Consider the following 21,119-nt stretch of genomic DNA (forward strand, 5'->3'; position numbering starts at 1 on the left):
TAGAGAAAACAAATTAAGTGAGCATAATGGCGCAGGCTGCATAGGGATGTTGTGCTTTGGAAATCCATGCAAACCCCTTACTCAGGCTCCAATATTTTCTCAGTCTTCCTTGGATCCAAAATGGGTCTGTGGAACATAGAGAGGGATTTGTAACCAAGAAAAGATATCATTGTTATTATACCAAAAGGGTTCAGAAAATTTTAGCACAAGTAATTAAATAAATGGACAGGAAAAAGGAAAAATTTCTGCCCAGGGTACTTTAACAGGTTGGTATGACCTATTAGTTACTGCATTGAATTCTGAAGGAGAAAGAAAAAAACAAAAACCACAAGAGAGAAGTATCGCTTTACTTATCCTGATCTTATCCTTTTCCCTGGGCATGTGCTAGTGGCTATTGTCAGAGAGAGAAGATTCTGGGCTAGATGCTAGTAATTTGCTAGTCTGTTAACATTTCTTTCCACACCAGCACCCTGTCTTTTACTGCCTCTTAAGATGTGCTGCAATAAAGCTGAGGGACAGTGTCTAGACAGCATATAGCTATGGCCTTTGGAAGTTATTTGATGCACTCGGGTGGTGTTATACATGCATGGTTTTAATGAGGTTCTTACAGGCTTTTCAGGAGCATTGTGCAGCAGGCAAGAGATACACAAAGAGAGAAAAATCCTTACCTTTGATTTCACACCTGTTGCTATAGACACCGCTACGTGTTTCGCACTCTCCTATTTAAGGGGCTTAAACATGGAATGACCATCAGACATTTTTAATCCTCTGCATGCTAAGGACATTTTTCCTTTTTCAGTTTTCCAGAGGACTGTATCTATTTGTAAATTTAGGAACAGCTTACTCATTTGGCTTAGATTCTCTGGTATGCATTACCTTACTTCACCTTCCTTTTTTAACCAAAGGGTCATCTAGATTATTTTGTTTGGCCAGTAAGAAAACTAAAATTTTGTGGTGTATGGTAGCTCCTTGTGAAACTATTGGAAAGAATATTTCAGGGTCGGTTTTGGACCTTCAGTCACTGGAGGTCTGATGCCACCTCAAAACCTTCACCTGGGGCGTTACCTTATCTGTGACACAAGAGAGCTGCTCCCAAAGACAGTCTTCCTCCCGAAAGATCTACTCTGCTATGTATCAGAACAGCTGGAGCAAAGTAAGTTTGAGATTGCATTTACTTACACTTAATGTGACAGTACCATGGGTGCTATAATCACTAAGCTTATTTCCATCCCTCCTTGAATGTGGAATATCTTGTCTTTACAGTACATTTTTTCCAGGCAAAATAAAAAAAAATAAAAAGAAAAAAAAAGGAAAAAGTAACTTTAATTTAATTTGCTGGGGTTTCTATTTCTCCATTCAAATAATAAAAAGTGCAGCTGGGTTGTTTAGAACTTCTAGGCCATTTAAGGTGCAGAGAGGTGGTTACAAGAATGATAATTTATTGCACAGTGGGAAGTTTTGGTGTGCCAGTATGGCCACCTCTTTGGAGCACTCCACAGATATTCACCTCAAGGCAAGTAGGACTGTGGATCTCATGCTCTGAGCTATGCCTTTTCTTCCTCTAGTTCAGGCTAGCCACTGCCTTAAGAGGTGGTAAAAAGGTAAAAGTAGTTAAAGAAGCTGTGCTCATCACCTTCAACAGGCTGTCAAAAAAGAGAGTTTCTTTCCCCATGCCTACATGGTACAAGGTCCTGTGATGCACTCCTTACACGCAGGCATTTCTGTAATTTTCAACCATACATAGGAAACAAAAGTTATTGCATGACACAATTAAACCTTTATCAAGATCATGGAAATTCTGAGTAAGACACAAAAAAAGAACACCACATTCAGTGTATCACAAGATTTGTGAAATGAAATTGATTTCCATTCAAATCAGGTCTTTTACTCTTCTTGAAAATGTCAAGGTGTCAGCCTTGGCCATTACCAGACTGTGATTTATAGTTGAGGCAAAGCGATAATACTCAGGTGACTGTCTGGAACTGTACTGGTGTGTCTGGAAAGGCTGCAGATGGCAGCTACCTCCTTTCTTAACCAACTTGCATTGCTTATCTAAAATCAGCCTTCCCCCTATCCCTCCTCCCCAAACCCATGATATGAAAATGATAAAACATATAGGCTTGCAGATTTACTGAGATCAGGTAAATAAGACTTGTGAAGAGACTAGATTACCAAACTTCGGAGAAACACATTAAAAATAATCCTTCAGCTAGCTATATCCTAGCTGTTTGGATGAATACCTGTAAAATGTGAGACTGATTGCCTGGTTTCATCATATGGGAATGTTTTAATCCAACTGTAGGATCTATTTCTGTAATTCCAGTGTACTAGAAACACAGAAAATGCTGAAACCAAGTAAGCTTTCAAATAGTAAGAATAATACAGCTGATGTAATTTCCTTCTGATATTAACAATTTATTCAATAAATAGATTTGTGGAGGTCAAAAATTACCTGGCTAATAATTAATCAAAGACCGATTAGCTAATTCCATTATTTCTCTCATTCACATAAGGTTTTACTTAAATAAAGGTAACAGTAGTACTTAACAGTGTAGGTGATAAACTCTTACTAATTTTAGCTGGAATTGGGCACCTTCAAATACCTCACGTGAGCATTTTTCAAATCTATTTCTCTTTTTATTCCTTCAGCTGTACTTCTGGTCTTTCTATAGTGAAGTAAAGAAGAGAATAAACATGATAAATGAGTAAGTCAAACAAAAGAAAAGAGGAATTACCAGCACAACTAATAATACCATTCCTGACACCAGATTGCTTATTCTGGTATTAGTATTTGCAGAGGATATTGACTAAATGGGAAAAGTTCAAACAAGAGCAAGCAACATGATCTGATCTTCACAGAAACATTAAAATAAGACAATGAAGACAATCTCATTATTTTTCAATGAAAATGCTAAGAGGTGGAAAGAAGCAAATGACCATTTAAATTGTCAGGAAACTTTTTAGTAGCTGGAAGCTGATGCTAAACAAGTACTAATTAGAAATACAGCCTCTGTTTTTAATAGTGATGTAATAGACTATTGTGAGACTGTTCCAGGGGGTTATTATGGATTCTCTACCATCCTAAACCCTAAATATACATGCTAACCAAACAGAAATTGTTGGTGTTGATGTGGGAGTTGCTTGGTGAATGCTTTGATATGTTTTATGGAGGAAGTCAGACTAGGTGATTGAGTTTGCCTTGGCAGCAGATCTGATATTTCTGCTATGTGTGGGAGGCATGAGAGAAGAGAGCAAAGGGGAGGGAAAAGGAGGAAAGGAAAGAAGAAGGAGATGCATGGCTGTATTTCTTGCCTAGTCCATGTAAAGTGCAAGCCTCGTGTGGTACCACATTTTCTGGTTCAGTGAACAGCACATGGTACGTAGAGGCAGGGAGGGGATAGGATGGGATTCAGCCACAGGTTTTACCCCAGGGCAGGAGAGTCTGCCAGTCATCTCAAAAGACTATTGCAGATATTAAGTTCTGCTGTCACTTCTTAATCTGATCTAGATGCCAGTTGGGGGATTATTTGGCCGTAATAAAATCATCCCATACTGAGACACAGATTAGACTTCTTTATAGAAAAATGCTGACCCACAGACTCTCTGTGGAACTAGTCCTTTGCATGTTTTTGTTTGTTTGTTTGGGATTTTTTTGCCTGACTTGCTATTGCAGGAGATCATTAAAACTATTAAAAATATTAATCTGAATAAAAGTGAATGTGGATGCCAAAACAAATCTGAACAGTTTAGATGGAGACTGAATGAATATTGGGAAGTGAGATCCAATATCTTGTTCAGATGTACTCCTTTCTCTTCCCAACCACTGCACTGAGTTACTGTGAACAACTGAAGAACAAATAGCAGAGAGAAGACTCAAAGAAATTTGCAAAATGTCCCTTCACACTGCCACAGTTAACCATGACCTCCTACTGGCCACTGAGTGCTTTGCTGATATTTGTTTTATACTGTGGTCTCAGAAACCTATTCAAAGTGCCACTGTGTTCCTATAAGTGAGTGGTGGTCCCCACATGAAAGACAGCTGGACAACACTGTGCAAGTGGCAGGGAAGGAAAGTAAAGGTTGTCTCACTGAAACAGAGCCAGAGGGAGCTTACCTGTATTCATGCTGGGTGCCAGGAAGTGACCCTAGTCTTTAGCCATCGATGCAGGAAAGAAGAGCATGTAGGCAGCACTTTGGAAACATTTTAAAGGTTCTTAAAAGTGATAGTTATTGCATGTAGTAATTTTGATTTCCCACTAGCATTTAGGGAATGATTACCAAGTTTCAAAAAGCTAAGCTACAGCCTTTGGAATTTATTAACTCATAAAAGCCTACCAAACCTCAACACTCAGATACTGGCAACACCCACAAAAAAATCTAACCCTCTGAGTCAGTCAGGAGAGATTTCCAATACTGCACAGATAACCTGTTGTACTTTTTAAACACCCAATCATTGCTTAAGAACTTGGTGCCTCGATGACTCCTAAACCACCAGTGTTTTGTCCATACTCCTCTATTTCAGAAGAAGATGTAAGTTTAAGAATTAATCTCCAAAATAATATGCCAACATAATAAACACCAGAAAAGCAGTCTCCTAAGTTTATTTAAAATATAACAGTAAATCTAACTCCCTGAATACTCAAATGTGTATATAAATAACATCAGCAGGAGCTGTAAGCACAGTGTATCCTCAGGCTTGTGACAAATCTTCCCAACAGAGGGATGGACCCTCCACTTTGCAGTGAAAAGCTGTAAATCCCACCACAAAATGGCTGTGCCAGCCATTTCACATCCTGGATTTGCTAACAGCTGATGCCTGTGCCATTGGGATGCCATGTGGGATAGGGATGGAGAGGTGTTGTGCGTGGCCAGTGCTCTGCCTGGATAAGGCTCACACCAGCTGCTGCAGGATGGCAGGCACTGTGAGAGTCCATGGACCAGAACTGCCTGACCACCTCCTGCGTGCCCAAACCAGATCCAGGCTCCTTGAGGATAAGGACTGATTATGAAAACTTCTGGAAATATGAATCTGACTAAATGCTGGTAGCAAATGTTTTGTGCACATCACTAGCAGAAACTACTTCTGCCTAAGAGTGCAGCAGAAAGTTTTTCCATAGTCTGTCTTCCCCAAATTGTGGTTACTAAATCTGATGTTCCACAAATGAACCTCTGTTCTGGTGGTGCTAAGGGCTGTCATGGTCCAAAAGGAGCAAGAAGAAGACCTTTATACGGAAAACTGCAACTGGCAAACTAATGCATAACCTCTAACAGCTGGTTGTTTCTGAACAGGGACAAGGGAGGAGATGCAGATTCTGCAGAAATTTACTAGTAGGGGCAATTAATACATAATTCATGTTCAGGATGAAGGACTGCAAAAAGTGGGAGCAAGGCTAATTTAAACTCAGGAGAACAAAGCTGGCATCTTGTAGAGCCTTACAGTGGGGCTGTGGAAGGGGCTGAAACAAAGAGATGATCACTGTAATGAAAAAGAAGGGGAGAGGTGATAGCTACTCAGTAGTAATATTGTGAATCTATTTCACAGAATAACTTTGGCAGAGAGAAAGCATCAAACTTGTCCAATTCTCTGGCATATGCATACCAACAGGGACAGAAACATTTTAGAATTAGAGGGAGCTAGAAATTATGGTAGGCTCCCACAATCAAATTTATTTCTAGACACAAAGTTGTTCCTTACACTTCAAAGGCATTTTGCAGAGGACAGAGTACAGGGGAATGGACAGTGAACCATGAAGACTTTTCCACTGCCTACTGTCTCAGTTTTATGAAAATTAGTATATAAATTGGATAAACAGAATCTACTTTTTTATGCATTGGAAATACTCTCTCCATCTGATTTACCATCATCTGATGGAGATGCTTTGAGTAAAGGGATGCATTATGAAGAAATGCATTCTACTAGGAAAGGCTTGGGTCTCAAATTAAATCCTGTACTAAACTTTTCAAGAAGTATTTACCTTCACTGAAGTCTTTTCATGGCCCTGCTTATTTCTACTTTAAACTTCTCATTTATTGTACTTTAAGCCCCATCAGTGAATGTAAATGGGGTTTCACTATACGTTTAGTGCATTCAAGCATTCTTTGTTACAGTTCCCACCCTGCCGCATTATGTGAGCTCTGCCACGGAAGTCCAGCAGTCGGTTTGTTTTCTGCTATTAATAAAAGAACCTACTTTCCCTCACTTCTTTGAAGAAGTTGAAAGGGCTACATGTTAGAGGGGGAGGTGGTGGGGAACAGACTGTGGTGTAATCCCCAAACGCAAATGCTGTCTAGATTAGAAACCTCCCTGAAGAAAATTTACAAATGCTAAGACTGTGCTTTTTGTGTGATGAACACTAGAGCAATAACCTAGCCACATACTGGGTTCTGCCTAATGCTTAAGGAGCCTACTAGGTGAAAGGAATTAAATGAAAAAAAAAAAGAAATCTTCCAGTTGGCTCTGTGCCAATGCCATCCAACTCTTTGGGTATCCACTGACTTACTAATGCAACTATTTTCATATTTTCATATGTATTTCATCACTGAAGTATCTTAATATAATACTTAGGAATCTGTTAAAATAATAATAACAAATACACAAATGGGATTTACACATTGCCAATGTTTTTACAAAGTCCAGTAAAAGCTTAATTAAAGGGGTGGGACGTGTCTCTGCTGAATAGCTGTTTTTCCTTCATGCCTTCCCATGCATGACACACACACATCCAAGAAAAGAAGTTGGGGGTGGTAGTGGTGGAATAAAACCACCCAAAACCAAAACCAAAATTACCAGCCCTAAACTACTCAGCATAACCTTGTTGATTTGCTTGGCCATTTAAATAAATGAATATGCTCCTTGTAAAAAATCATGGCCCCACTGCAACATCTAAGAAGTAAAAGACAAGTACTGAATATTATCCACCTTTTTCCCTACTGGATACTCATACTGTTCAAAGTATCATTACTGTATCTAGTTTATCACACAAATACAACTAATCCTTAACTCCTAAATAAGTAGGAACAGGCATAAAAATTTCACTTCTGAAAGCCTACCAGATAAACTTTAGTCTATAATCAAGTGGATGATTCTATGATTAATTTTAAATCCTAGTTAATAGGGTAAAGATGTTTATAAAGATGAAATAATTTTGTCTCTGTTGATCTTATTAATCTTCCATTCTCTTACTCTCCAAGGCTTTCAAACTCCATCCACTTGTTGCTACTCACACAGTGGAATTAAAGCATAGCTTTGCACATCAGTCAATAGAGTAGGATTCTGGTCGGAATATAACTCACCACATAAGTATAGTCTTGCGTTGCCCAGGAATGGAACAATGCAGCATCCAACAAACTCTGAAGATGCCTATCGTAATCATCAAACAATGAAAAAACTTAACAAGGTGATGAATGTTTCAGATATGTTGTTTGGACAAAAATACTCAAAAGGAACATAATAAAATAAACCAGCTTATAACTGAATGATACAGTTTCAGCTGGCATTTTTATAGTATGCCAGATATTTTTTTTCTATTGTCTGTATCAGTCTGCCTACCTAGCTGGTTATAGACCTCAGGCAGCAGTTATTCTTTTTTTTATTTATTTTTTTAAATTTTTTGTAGGCTACAGTTGATCCCCAGGAGGAGATGACTGCTTTTCGGTGTAAAATTATGTGCCCAGTCAGGAATTGAGCATAATCATCACACAGGCAAATCAAAATGATGACTACACTTACTGCCTACAGAAATTTCTGCTGCACTGTATATTAACACATTGAAAATGTTGTGTTAGCTTATCGTGAACGTGCCGATTTTCATTACCCATGGAAATGCAGAACATCTTCTGTTAAACTTCACTGACATTTTTCATCAAATGAATACAGCAATGGCCTGAAATGTGATAATTGTAGATTCTTGTTATACAACTTCAAGTAAAATATTCTTTCCTCTAATTCCAACAGTAATTAACTTGGATTGGAATTCCCTTGACTCATGTAACAGTCTTCAGCACTGTATTAATGGATCCGAGAGTTTATATGGTTTGAAAAGAAATCTTGTCCCGTATATATAATATTATATTAAGGTGCTAAAGACTTTCACGTTAAAGAAAAGAATTGAACAAATCATCCAGCTTGAGCTAGAAGCATTTTTTTTTTTGTCTGCGTTCAATATGAAATTGTATCTTGAAATTTGAAATCCTTCAAAAATGAAGCTCTGGAAAATTGTTGCATCTCCTATGAAGACTAAAAATTAAAGTAGACAATTATCATAATAATAACTCAATTGTACATGGCAGACAAAAGAGAAGCTAATACTTCCCTCTGCTTTTTGACTGATGTTTTGTTGGGCTGTAGCTAAACAGCACTTTAAGTTGACAGTAAATTAGCAAACAATATGAGAGAGGAAAAGAGAAAAAAAATCATGTTGGGGTTAAGATGTTTATGTAAAACAGTGATTTTCCTTTTTATAAATTAAAACATACAAATAAGCTGGTGTCAGAGACTAGGTGATCCTTCATTTCCACCGCATTGAGCAGGCTCACATCAGCAGCAGACAGCCGTTAATATATGCGTCTGGCTCAGTCTGGTCTACCAACTAGGAATTCATCGAATTGTTAATATCATTCCTTTTTTGTATGCACCACACATAATTTTCACACTCTCTCTCTTCCTCCCCCTTTGCAAGAGCTTGTGTTTTGGTTTTTTTGTTTTTGTTGTAGCACAAGCTGATTACTCTGAAATCACATATTAAATAGCATTTAAACGCATTTTGCACTGAAACAACATCAAGTCATATAGAAATGAGAGTGTAATGAAATTCTATACATATATCTAAGCATAGCATACTGAAGATGATGCTTTCTATTTATTTGTGCTAATAGAGACAGCTTTCATATACTGTCACTGGGTAAATAAAACTGCTTTCTGCATGGTGTCTGTAGACATTGTCATGTAGTCCCAGGACAAGGAAACATTTTGTTGATCTTGGTGGGAATTCTGCCTGAGTGAAGACCATGATTCTCCTTCCCATCCATCCCCCTCTGCCCCAGCTGTGTACCTGAGGTTGGCTTGGCTGTGTTGAGATTTGGGAATAAGAGGGAGGAGGACAAGAGGAAGGCAGTGCACTAACTTTTTCATTTCTATGGCAAGGGGCAGCACTGAGTATGATGGGCAGAGCAGAGCCACTGGAGTCATCCCAGTTCAAGCAGTAGTGCAGAGGCAGGACTGCATATTTGCATCTTTTCCTGTAGCACCAAATAAACTGGGCAGGGGTTTCTAATGATTAATTTTCTTCTCAGTCTCACTGCAGAGCACGGCATAGTTGAAATCTTCGTACTGACAGAGACAAAAGGTTTCACACTACAGTTTCACCTTCACTGCACATACAGTGTTAAATGTAAAGTGAATTCAGAGTGCTGAATCTGAACTATCTTCATTCAAGTAAATTTTGCTAATCCTAAGGAAAATTTTTAATATGCATAGAGATGTGCATCCTATAGCTGAATAAACTTATAAGGATTTTTATTTTGATAAATACCATATGTAATTTAAATGGCATCTTGACATGTATATACCAACACAGAATATAGTTTTACCTCCTTGCACAGCTTGAATGAACAGAATACCTGTTCACCTCATCTGTATCTCAAATAATCTGTTTTCAGGGTTGAAAACTGCTGTGCAGAATACACGTCAATTGCTACTGAAGTGCTTCAGGAGTGTAGCACCTAGCTGGGTGCATTCACTTTTCCTATACATATTCAGATCTACTTTTCCAATATTGCCTAAACAGAAGTCAATGTTGAATATCATGTCTGTGTTAAAAAATTACCCCCGTATCTAAATTTTTGCAAGTAGTTTTTTGGGTGTTCTTAGCATGTGGGATTGACAGTTTATGAAGAAAAGAATTGCACATTTACAGGAACTGTATCATCATTGTAATTGCTAAGGCAATATTTTTATGACTATTTAAAGACTAATTATATCTTGAGCAACTTGAAAACTATGTACAGTGCATAGTTTCACTCTCTTAAGAAAACAAGACAAGAAAAAGTATTACACTAACAGATAAGAACAATTTATTTTAACAATAGTGTTGATGCTTACAATAAAACACAATTCCTCCCACACAAGAGGAAAAAATATACTGCAGCCAAAATACCGCTTCTGAAATGAACAAATAGTTTAGATGCCTGATCTGTGTGAAGTCTTTGTTTCAGTGAAATCTGATGTTATCAACAAGGTCCTGCAGCATCTTGGTAACACACAGAAAACAGAAAAATGACTCAGAACTAACCCATCTATAAAATATTAAGAAATACAAATCGAATTATGTGTTGCAAATAGGAAGTTTGATGAAGAGTGCAGAATACCTTGAGTGCTTGTGAATTTTCATATGCAAAGTCAGTCAAGTACTTAACACATGAGGGACAACCGAAAGCTCACACTGCTTTTAGTTAGAGGGGTAAAAATGCAAAAAGTGGTGGAGAAACTAGAAGTTGAGTCTGGTGTTTAAAGTGTCAGCTCACTTTAAATTGAACAGGTACAAGAAAGTGATTGAGTAAAGTGATTTTACTGCTGAGGTATAATTTTTAAACCAATATTCTGTATCAGATTAAAATGTAACTTGACAGAGTATTTTAAATGCCATATTGTGTTCTCACTTGGACAAAAAAAAAAAAGATGGCAACTAACTACAAATTACTCTTTGTCCCATGTTACAGGAAAAGCTAAGCAACAGTTTTCCTGTAGACTGAAATCATTATTCAAACAATAGAATGAATGTTTTCTAGGCCTCAAACATCAGTGTTTATGCTTTAGGTTTTAAATGTCAATTAATGCTGCAACAGTAAAGATGAATATATACTTTGTGGCAATTATCTATCAGAATTTTCTGTAACAATAATAATAAGAGTAATATCATGGCTGGAAGCCTTCTGTATATTTTAGTATCTGTTTTGAGTGGGAGTTTTATGGGTTTTGTTGTTTGGGGGATTTTTCAGGTGCAAACTGGTATTCAGATTAAATTTTAATTCTAAATGTTACATGGCATTTAATCCAGTTTTCTAAACATAACAATATGTAACATCATAATGTTGCACAATGGATAACAGTGGTTTAGATTTTTTTTTTTAGGAACAGTTCTGCTGTTTAACATTTGAAATAGGTATATTTTCCTTTTTACCCTTCCAGACAAGGAAAGATCCTTTGGTTCTCTAAATTCTGCAGAGAAACAATCACAGTCCAAAGCTGCTGGTTCCCCTCCGCCTAGGTCCCAAGAGCCTGACTTGTGATTGTTGCTAAAAAACCTCACAAGTTAGGGTCTCAGGGACTAGGAAAAGTCTGAGATGGTCCAGTAGAATTCATCTTCCAATAAACTGAATTGTTTAGTTGTCATAATCGCTGTCATCAAAACTTTCACATTGTTAAAAACAAAACAAAAACAAAACACAACCCCAAAACAAATCCTAAAATCACCCCCAAATCAACAACCCCTCCTCCCCAAATCAACAAACCACAGTTTCAAGTAGGGGGCAGGAAAGATCAAATAAGCAGGCAAGACGCATACATACATTCAAACAATGTATCAGCTGACCGAACAGACTTTTCTGAGAGTATAGTCCTTAACTTTTGAAAAGAAAAAACAAAGAACACAGGAAAAAATCTTCACTGCCTTGTCTCACAAGCAGCCATATTACTATAATGCATCAGAGGGAAGCATCTATAAATGGGTTAAAATCTGCTTCCAGCAGATTTGTACAGTAACAATTTTATTCTGTTTTCCTTAATGCCTGAAAGAAGGATTAAATGCTTGTTAAGGGAGTTCTAATTGAAATATTTGCCCATTATACTTTCAGTCCTACTGTTCAGGTGGGCCCTGGGTTGCAAAGTACTTTAAACCCATTCACGATGCAAGGATAACCTTTGGGCGTGTATTCACTTTTTGCCTCTTCCCCACATTCAACATTTAATCCTTCTACAGAATGCTAGAAAAAGCTTCTTCCTTTTCAATGGCAAAACTATACTTCATTCCATAAGCTGCAGAAAACATTGACATGCAGAGATTGTTGTCACTTGAACCAGATCACACATAACTTTCAAATACTGTCAATACAGTAAGAAGAAATGCTCAGATTTTCCAAATAATTTTGTTCTGAAGCCGAACACTTTTAATGGCACAACCACAATCCTGAATTACTTTTGCATTCATTCTCCTTCAATTTTTAGCCTTGTTTGCAGAATAAAAAAGAAAATTTCTACTTTAGGGACAGGATCCACCGTGGCTTTTTTTTTTTCTTCATCAGATCCCAGAGCAAAAGAAACAGCAGCCATAAAGGTCCTAGCCACTGGAGCAGAATCTGGCATAGAAAACTCAGTGCTCTTCAGGAAGCCGTTCAACTTTAAAAAGGAAAAAAAAAAAAAAAGAGAAGAGGGGGGGAAGAATTAGAATCTCTGCTAGTTGAACAGGTGAATCATCCATTTACAAGAAAGCTGTACAGAGCACACTGCCGAAGAAAAGATTTGCCATTGCCCCCCACCCCCACCCCTGCCCTTCACCCTCCCCTCCACACTGATACTTCAGATTTCAGAACATTTTGGATTATTTAAAATATTATTTCAGCTAATGATATAATGCAGCATTATATAAGAGCCGTTTCTTTGTCACTGTGCACCATTCAATCAGTTATGCCTCAGACACAAAATAGTTAAATGAAACAAAATATATATATGAGAGAGATATATATGTATAGCAGTCCCTAGATTTCATTCAATTTCTTTTTTCTAAAGCTGATCATGATTTAACAAACAATTTTGACCACAGCTTTCAAATCAATAATTAGAATGAAAAATCTCTCCCCTCTATAAATATGACATTAACATAATTATACCACCCCCATCGCATAGACCCATCCTCTTTAGGGAATACATCTGATGCTCTGAAGATGGAAATCAGTCAGATTTTAGTTGCTCTCAAACGTACCTTTGCTTCTCACTGACTGACTGGCTTTACCTTCCATGCACACACACAGTCACTAGCACACACACGCACGCACACACATACACATGCGCGCGCACACACACACTCACACATGCACAAAAAGGCAAGGCAAAGCAGCGGATGCTGACTCAGAGCAGTTGTGTGTGGAGGGGGTGGTATCGGCTGGTATTTTCACTGCACTCATCATTAACATTAACTCACTCTCTAGCATCCACCCTCTCTCAGACCTGCTGGACTGCAGCATTTGCATGACGCTGTCACTCTAGCCCTTGTGGGTCAGATGTTAGAAGAAAAAAACAAAAACCTCAAGGCTCTCATAAGGAATGCCTTCATTTCTTCCAAAGGGTCCCTCTTCTTATTTTTCCACCTTTCTACTTCCTCTGTTGCTGTGTCTCAGTTGTTTGACATCTTTCCGGAAGAAAATGTCTTGAGCTGCAATAAGCCAGTAGTCAGTCGGTCCTCCCCTCACCTCACACTCCTATTCCCACCCCCTTTTTTTCCTAATCAATAAGACAGATCTCCAAATGCAGTTGTGAAAACAGGCTCTGACACACAGACTTTCATCCTCGATCCTCTGCCTCAGGAATAGCAGGCAACCCAGGCTCACACGTGATGTAGAGAGAAATAATGCCAGTAATTCTTGAACAGTCTTAGGAGTTTACTCTACGCCTTCTTCATTTTTTCCTTCGCTCGAATAAATACCAGTGGGAAGAACACACTAGCTCACAAAAGCTCCAAGGATTCACTTCTTCAGAAAATAATGAACATTAAAAGACTAATATTAATCTTCCTTAAAATTAATGCTATCTCACTCCCCCCTTCACCCCCCACCCCCCCCCCACCCCCCCCCATTGTGCTCTTTATAAGTAGGAATTGTCTCATAGCCAAAACCCTGCCAGGGTCTGAATCACCATTCACTGTGCTGAAACCGTGAGTTTCTGGACTTCAATTGGCATTTAACTGGACTAAGCAAATTTTTTTCCTCTCTCTTTTTTTTTTTTTTTAATTTATTTTAGACTTTTTAATTAAAATAAAATAAAAAGCTGCTTGTGTCAGAGAGAGCACTGCGAGAGAACAATGGCAATACACCCTCACCACCACACTGAGTGCTGAAAATGCATGTTTGAGCTACACTTGTGTATTTTTCTGTGTGGTATTTGCTCTGTGTTGGTAGAGAGGTCTGAACACATACACGTATACCAAATAGACACACACATATAGAAGCTCAAGACACATATATAAAATACACAACACAAAACAAAGCACAAAGGCTGATAACTGAGACACAGTCACAGGTTGTCTGACAGGCTATGAAAATCCACAGAGCATAATCATTGTGTGCATTTTTACCTTATTCCTTTGTTCTTAAGGCAAGGGACTTAAATGACTTACGGTGTTGACAGTCTTTCGGCTTTTCCCTTTTTACGCCAAGAGTATTTGGGAATTACTATTCCAGACAATACCACACCACTGTGATTCACGGTATAAAAATTATTTACCAGAGGAGGGGACAGGTGATACGCAATTCGCCAGCCAATTCTCAGAGCTGCCTGGTGCCGGAGAAGCACTCGGCATAGCCGGGCGGGCAGGTCCCAGGATGCAGTGCTGCACCGCAGTCCCAGCTCAGGTAGCCAGGTTTGGCAACCTTACGGCAGCAGCAAATGTGAAGGGCATCCACTCGCAGGAAAGGTCCAAAGGAAAACATTGCGCAGACACAAAGTAAAGAAAGGAAGCCAAAACACCGGGGTACACGCCCTAAGCCCAGTTAGTACGTGCTTATGACTGGTCATGGTGATGGCAATTAATTTCTTAGGAAAAGGATGGAGGAAAGTAGACAATTAGGAAACAGTTAAGTTTGTAATCTCAGAGAAAGGGAGAGACGGAGACAGACACACACCCACAGACGGAGAGCGAGCGAAGAACGCCAAGCATGAGACAACAAAAGCAAGACCAAAATCAGATTTGGGAAACTGAAAAAATAAAGGATTACAGCATTCAGCTTAGCATTTTCTGAGGTATAAAAAAAAATATTACCACATGCACAGCATGGCTTAAAATACTTATTGCCATCAACAGTCTGTGACGGATGCCGGCTTCTTACTGCTATACGTACATTAGATTGGTCATCGCCTCTTAATCTCCTTTTGCTCAGACCCATCCATTTTTTGCTGCTCCAGCATCTGTGCCCTTTATGCCTTTTTTCTGTACAGTTACCCACAATACCCTGGATAAATTAATGTCATGACCTCGCTATGACTATCAGACAGAAAGAAAAGTCTACTATTTTAATAATTGAACGTGCGCGTACAGCAAACTGCCTACTGATAGCCCAGCATTGTGGACTGCCTCCAAAAGCAGCCTTTACTAGCTCTGCGAATCAGAAACAACAGATGCAAATACTAGCCACATAGCCCCGACTCTCTGCCTTGCCCTTTTTTTTAAAAAAAACCCACCCTTTTCAGTCTGTGCCATTTAATTTTCCCTCTGTCTGTCCCCTCGATGGTTAAAAACACTAGCCTGATGAAATTAGAAGTTTTTGAATAAAAGGACAAAGATGAGTGAAAATTATAAATGGTTGTAGATTCTGAAAATTTATATCCAGACAGTGAGTAGGGAAGGGTACCCAGGTTCAAGTGCTGAGCCTCGCTCAGGAGCACCTCTGGGGCCAATGGGACTGCAGACTAGATTAAATCAATAGTCGTCTGAAAGGAGATGTCGTAATCAATCAGCTCAATTACCACTGTCATAGATCTGGGCTTAAGGTCTTTCCTGATTCCACTCTTCTAATCATTAACCCTTATACATCCTCAAAATAGGAACTCAGTCTTGCTCTGCTGCCCTACCTTCTCACCATCAAAGTTTAACTTAGCATTTTGCCCTCTTTTTCCCTTCCCCCATTTAAATAATGTAAGACTAGGTCAGCAAGAAATGTTTTAAATGTGAATATGGTGAGATTAGATGCACGCCTTTAAGTGTACCTATTATATATTTGCTGCTGTGCCCTTATATATTATTATTATGCCTCCGGGAGTGGCTGGGTGGATCAAAGACTGCTGTTTAATTAACATTCAACTCAGCTGTTTCCTTGGAGATTAAAAATAGAAGACTAGTTGAATTAAACTGAAGCTGTTCACTCCTTTCACTAATCCAGTATTACAGAGCCCTCTTCCCTTCAACCTAGCTAGAAACAACTCATTTCTGGTTAATCAGCCACCAGGAAAATCCATTTTCAGTTTGAGGGTAAGTGTGAAAAAGTTGGAAAGACAGTTTTGTGTGCATGTCTGAATTTCACAGAACTGCCCATCATTTACATTTTGCATCCACAGTACAGTAAATCTTCATGAAATGCAAGGAGAAAAGAACCATCAGGTTTGACTATGAGCAGAACCACTTTAAATTCTTGCCTGTAATTATTATCCGGTGTATGAAGATTAAATGTCAACCATTTAACTTTTTTTATTCCTGTGCAGGCCCTGAAAAGATTGAATGGTCTTTCATAAAAATGCTTCAGCAATTGCCACATATCCTTCTCTCACTTTCTCAGGACAAAAGAAAGAATCCAGGTAGTAGGTATCTAGAATTTAGTCTCTTAAATTTGATTTATTCTGTTGATAAACTCAGATAATAATAGTGAAAGAAAACCCCAGTACATTTACAGTTACATCACTGCCTGTACACACCGCCTCTGTTTCCAAGCAGAACTGCACCTTTTTTAACCATAGATCTGCTTCTCAGCTGAAAGACCAAACGTGTGGCCTCAGTCCATGCAGCACCATGAATGCCAAATAGCAGAATTAGCTCCCATGCCATGGCAGTAGTATTTTGGGGAGGAATTTGTGTTCCCAGAAATGCAAAAAGTAGATGAGGTATAGGGCAGGAAATAGGTGTCTGACAGCAGAGGCCGAGGTCGGGGGTCTGTCTGCGGAGAGAGCACCTGCCAGGGCAGGGCGTCGTGCTGTCCAAGACAGGTTATAATTGGAGATCGATTGCTGGATTTAATGACCCAGCTGTTTTCATTAGTAGAAACATAAAAAATTGGATAGAAGATGATTCAGCTGCTAGCATAGGTGCTTTTTAACAGGCTTATACCTCAGCTAGGAACGACTATTGCAGTTGCTGACCCCACATAGATGGAAAAAAATGACCTCAGCTTTGCCTCTTTTCTGGGAAAGATTTAGCTGACAGGGGGATGAGATACAAAAAGAACCTTAATTTTGTCCTTTCATAATGCTAAATGAATGCACTGCACCAGACACCACCTTAAACTGGCTGAAGGGCACTGCTCACTTTTGCAGGCAACAGCTAAGACTGTGAGCATCATCCACAAGGGGACAGCATCCACATCCACACTAGAGAGATGCAGTGTGTGTCTGCAAAGAAAAGAAAGGGGAGCAGCCATTGCTGAAAGCACCCAAAATTATGAAGACAAAACCAAAAACAAACAAATCCCCCCCCCCACCAAACCACCACCACCACCAAAAAAAAAAAAACTAAAAGAAGAAAAGAAATAAAAATAAAAAAGAAGCATTTCCTGAATTATTACTTCTGGACAGAGAGGGAGGAGAGGTGAGGCTGGGCATGCATATCAGATATCAAAACACATCCAAATACAGGACGAGCCTTTTGTTGCTCAGACAGTAAGAGTAAGGTGATTTGCAATATTAATACAAACTTTGTGTGACAGATAAGGACTCACTGGAATAAAACACAATAATTTTAAGAGAATGTGATTTCAAGAATTAAATATTATTGGAGCAAAATCAGAACATATCTAGCAGGAGGGGAGAAATACACTAATATCAGACAGTACTCTGATTTTACAGTTCTCATCTTCATATTCTCTTTGTGCTCCAACTGGGACATAACACACTCTTCTCTCTTGTTTTTCTAGAAGCAAAAATTTCTTCATCACAGTGCACATGGAAAGGATATTAATAAAATAAAACGTCTAGCTCCTTGTAATGTAGCATGTAAATTACTTAGGAGAGTGACACTGTTAGAATGACCTATGCCTAGTTAGAATGATGCAGTCCATAGTTCTGTCCATAACACCTTCTCATCTCACTGATGAACATCAGTGGGAGAAAGACCAGAAAATTCCCACAGCTATGTAGTTCCAGATATATCACAGACACAAAAAAAAATCTACCATCCTATTTTCTTCAGTAGAAATGTTACACCCAGACTTTGTCTTGTTATTCAGTAACAGTGCCTTTTATCACCTAGCTGAAATTCACACCTGACCATGAAGTATTAAAAATATAGAGAGCCTACGCAATCTATTACAGAAGGAAATCACAGAAATAAAATTACAGTGAAACAGCAATATCTTTTTCTTCCTACGCAAGCTCCATCTTACTCGAGAAATGCTATTATACCATTTCCTTGCTGACTTGTCAATTTACCTGCCGTTTATTAAAACACAGACATATGACAGCAGAAATTATTAAGTGTATGAATACTATTCAATAGACCTTGATTTCACTGACATTTTCAATTAAAAAAGTGATTATTTGTGAAAACAAACCACTATGATATTTGTTCTTTTTGCCACCTATGCTTCCTGGAGTTTTGAAAGCATGAAATAATGAATGAATTAACTTTTCTATTTATGAAAAATTTCTATACTTACTTCACTAATTGCTTTTTGTTACTCCTCAATACAGCATCAGCACAATGTGAAGAAAGGGTCCAGTACTAAAATGAAATTCCAATATTTCAAAAAACTGTTTTTGACTAAACAGTCAAGTTTGCATTTTCAGTCTGTTTGATAAAAGGGGTGTAAAGTGCCAAGCACTATTTTAAAAATACCTCTTCATAAATTTTCTAGTATGACATTTTTACTGTTTCCTTACTAATTAGGTATTCAAGTACACAAATATATATAATTGATCAAAACGCGAGATTACGTAGAACTAGATGACCAAAATATGCTCTTTGTTCCCAGAAGTCACCCCTCCATGCTGGTTACACGCTATTGTTGCAATCATCAGTGGGCTTGATCCTGAAACAGGGCAGTATAAGTCACTTTATTCAGATGAATAATGCCTCTAAAATGACCTGACCCATTTCTCTGAGCATCAGTTCTTGGATACGTATATGCCACATAAGAATTTGAGTTCCTAAAAGGAAATTAAAGGCATCCAGTACATGCTGCAAACAGCAACAGAATGTACAGAATTATGCTATAGGAAAAAACATTCCTATTCTCTTAACTACGTGATCTGAAGATAAGCAATTGTGTGAAACATTTGGACACACCATTTCTACAGCCTTGTTTTTAGAGGTTTCAAAAGCAGGCTGGGGAAAAGCAAGGCGTTTCAAGAAGAAAATATAATATAGCAGGCTCCATGCCTGCAAAACTGGAATATTTTAAATTTTCTAGACATTGAAGGTTAAAGCTATCCTGCATTCTCATAGTTCTCTCTCTCCTTTCAATCAATCTCATTGATTTTTTTTAAAGGTCAGAGGCTATACCTTCATTGATCAAAGAAACAGCCTGACACAGCGAAAGAGTCTGCCAATTCCAGACAGATCAATCACACCTTTGTCTGCTTTTGATACATTATGGTTATTTATTCTGCATCACCACGACTTTCTGTCACATGGCTCTTAATGTAATAATGCTGCTTGGGGACAACAATAAAAAAGGGGGGAAGGGAAATACTCTATTTAAAATATTTTAAGCCTCTCTCTGGTATTTCTGAGGGTGGCTTTTGATGGAACTTGGTCAACTTGTTTGATTTCATTTTTTGCCTTGGAAAAGAACTCCTCTTCTGGTATTTAGCTCTCCTTGGTCAGCAGTTTGTAGAATTTTATAAAGGCAATCCTTTGAAAATGATTTGTGCAAACTGTTTTTAGAAAAGTAATTAGATCTTCATAGGACAACACTTATGATCTAATCACAACAATAATTTCCCATGTTTATGCACCATTTTAGAAATGCTTTAATAAATAGAATTAACTGATACATGGCTAGAGCTACGGACTGCTTTATGACTGTAAAATGAAACTAAATGCTCAGCCTAAAATAATTACTAGGAAATATTGCAGAATAAACAGATACAAGTGCTGAAAAGCTCTTGGCTTTGCAAACTATTATATTGAAAGCCAGCTAAAGCTTTAAAAAATGCATTATATGCTCACTGTCTGTCATGACAGAAAGTTCTGTGCTATTATTTAGCTTTCCATATCTTCTAGAAGAAGCCTTCAAAACTCCTGTTGGTCTAATAGCAAATATTTTGTCACATTTGGTAGCATATTACTTCACAAGCAGTTTCTCTATTTAAGAGAAATCACTTATGGGCCTTGGGATATTTGTTACAAGTAAAAGTATTAAAATCCAATTCTAAAAGCGAAATTGTAGCCTAAGAAAAGTCAGTGGCAAAATGCCCAGTGATTTCAGTACAGTCAGGACTTTACTGCATGAAGTTACCACCTCTCAACTCTTTCAATCCAAGCTACCTCCAGTAGCAAAGGCAGTTTGTGGGATTTCACCATAATCTTACAAAGATTTAAAAACCCCAGCACATTTCTTAGCAAAATAACTAAAAAGTTGTGAGGTCTATATGCCACTCAGCCTTATCAAAGACAGTGGAGCTGTTCACTAAAATTAAGCATGCAAATCTTTGCAGAACCAAGATATCAGGTGATGAGACATAATCACCATGCTTAGAACATTAAAATAAGATATACGATAATACAAATACTTGACATTGGTTTCTGATTTTATTGTGCCTGCTCTGTAAATTATTGTGCACCCAATTTATAATTACATCAGCATTATTATGTAGAGCAAAAGGTAAGTGGTATACAAAGCTGAAATATTAAACCCATTAAAAAGTTATGAGTTTGACAGTCCCTACATGTTTTTGTGTGTGTGCCAAGAAATGCATTTGAAAACCTTTAACAAAGGGAAACTGCCTTCCAGTGATAAACTGCAATGCCTGAAAGACATGGCTAAAATGCTACTGCCACTCTCAAAAGCCAAGAGACCTTAAAAACAGTTGCTGGCTGAGAGCATTATACAAAAACATACAGTTTCTTCTGTAAAGAAATAAAGCTGAATGCACAACATTTCAGAGAAGTTTTGAATAAGTCTATTTGTCCAGCTTACTTTGCAAAGAC

At 38.1% G+C, this 21,119-nt stretch overlaps 1 long non-coding RNA gene across 1 annotated transcript in view; it reads right to left on the reverse strand.

Moving 5' to 3' along the window:
- Window positions 1-10,048: 10,048 nt before the first annotated feature.
- Window positions 10,049-21,119, reverse strand: part of LOC139680354 (uncharacterized) — a 238,218-nt gene continuing 227,147 nt past the window's right edge. Inside the window, exon 8 of the long non-coding RNA XR_011699338.1 lies at window positions 10,049-12,391. This is a non-coding gene — a long non-coding RNA (uncharacterized lncRNA). The remainder of the gene's footprint in view (window positions 12,392-21,119) is intronic.

This window comes from Pithys albifrons, chromosome 1, assembly GCF_047495875.1.
Source record: "Pithys albifrons albifrons isolate INPA30051 chromosome 1, PitAlb_v1, whole genome shotgun sequence".
Lineage (NCBI taxonomy): Eukaryota > Metazoa > Chordata > Aves > Passeriformes > Thamnophilidae > Pithys > Pithys albifrons.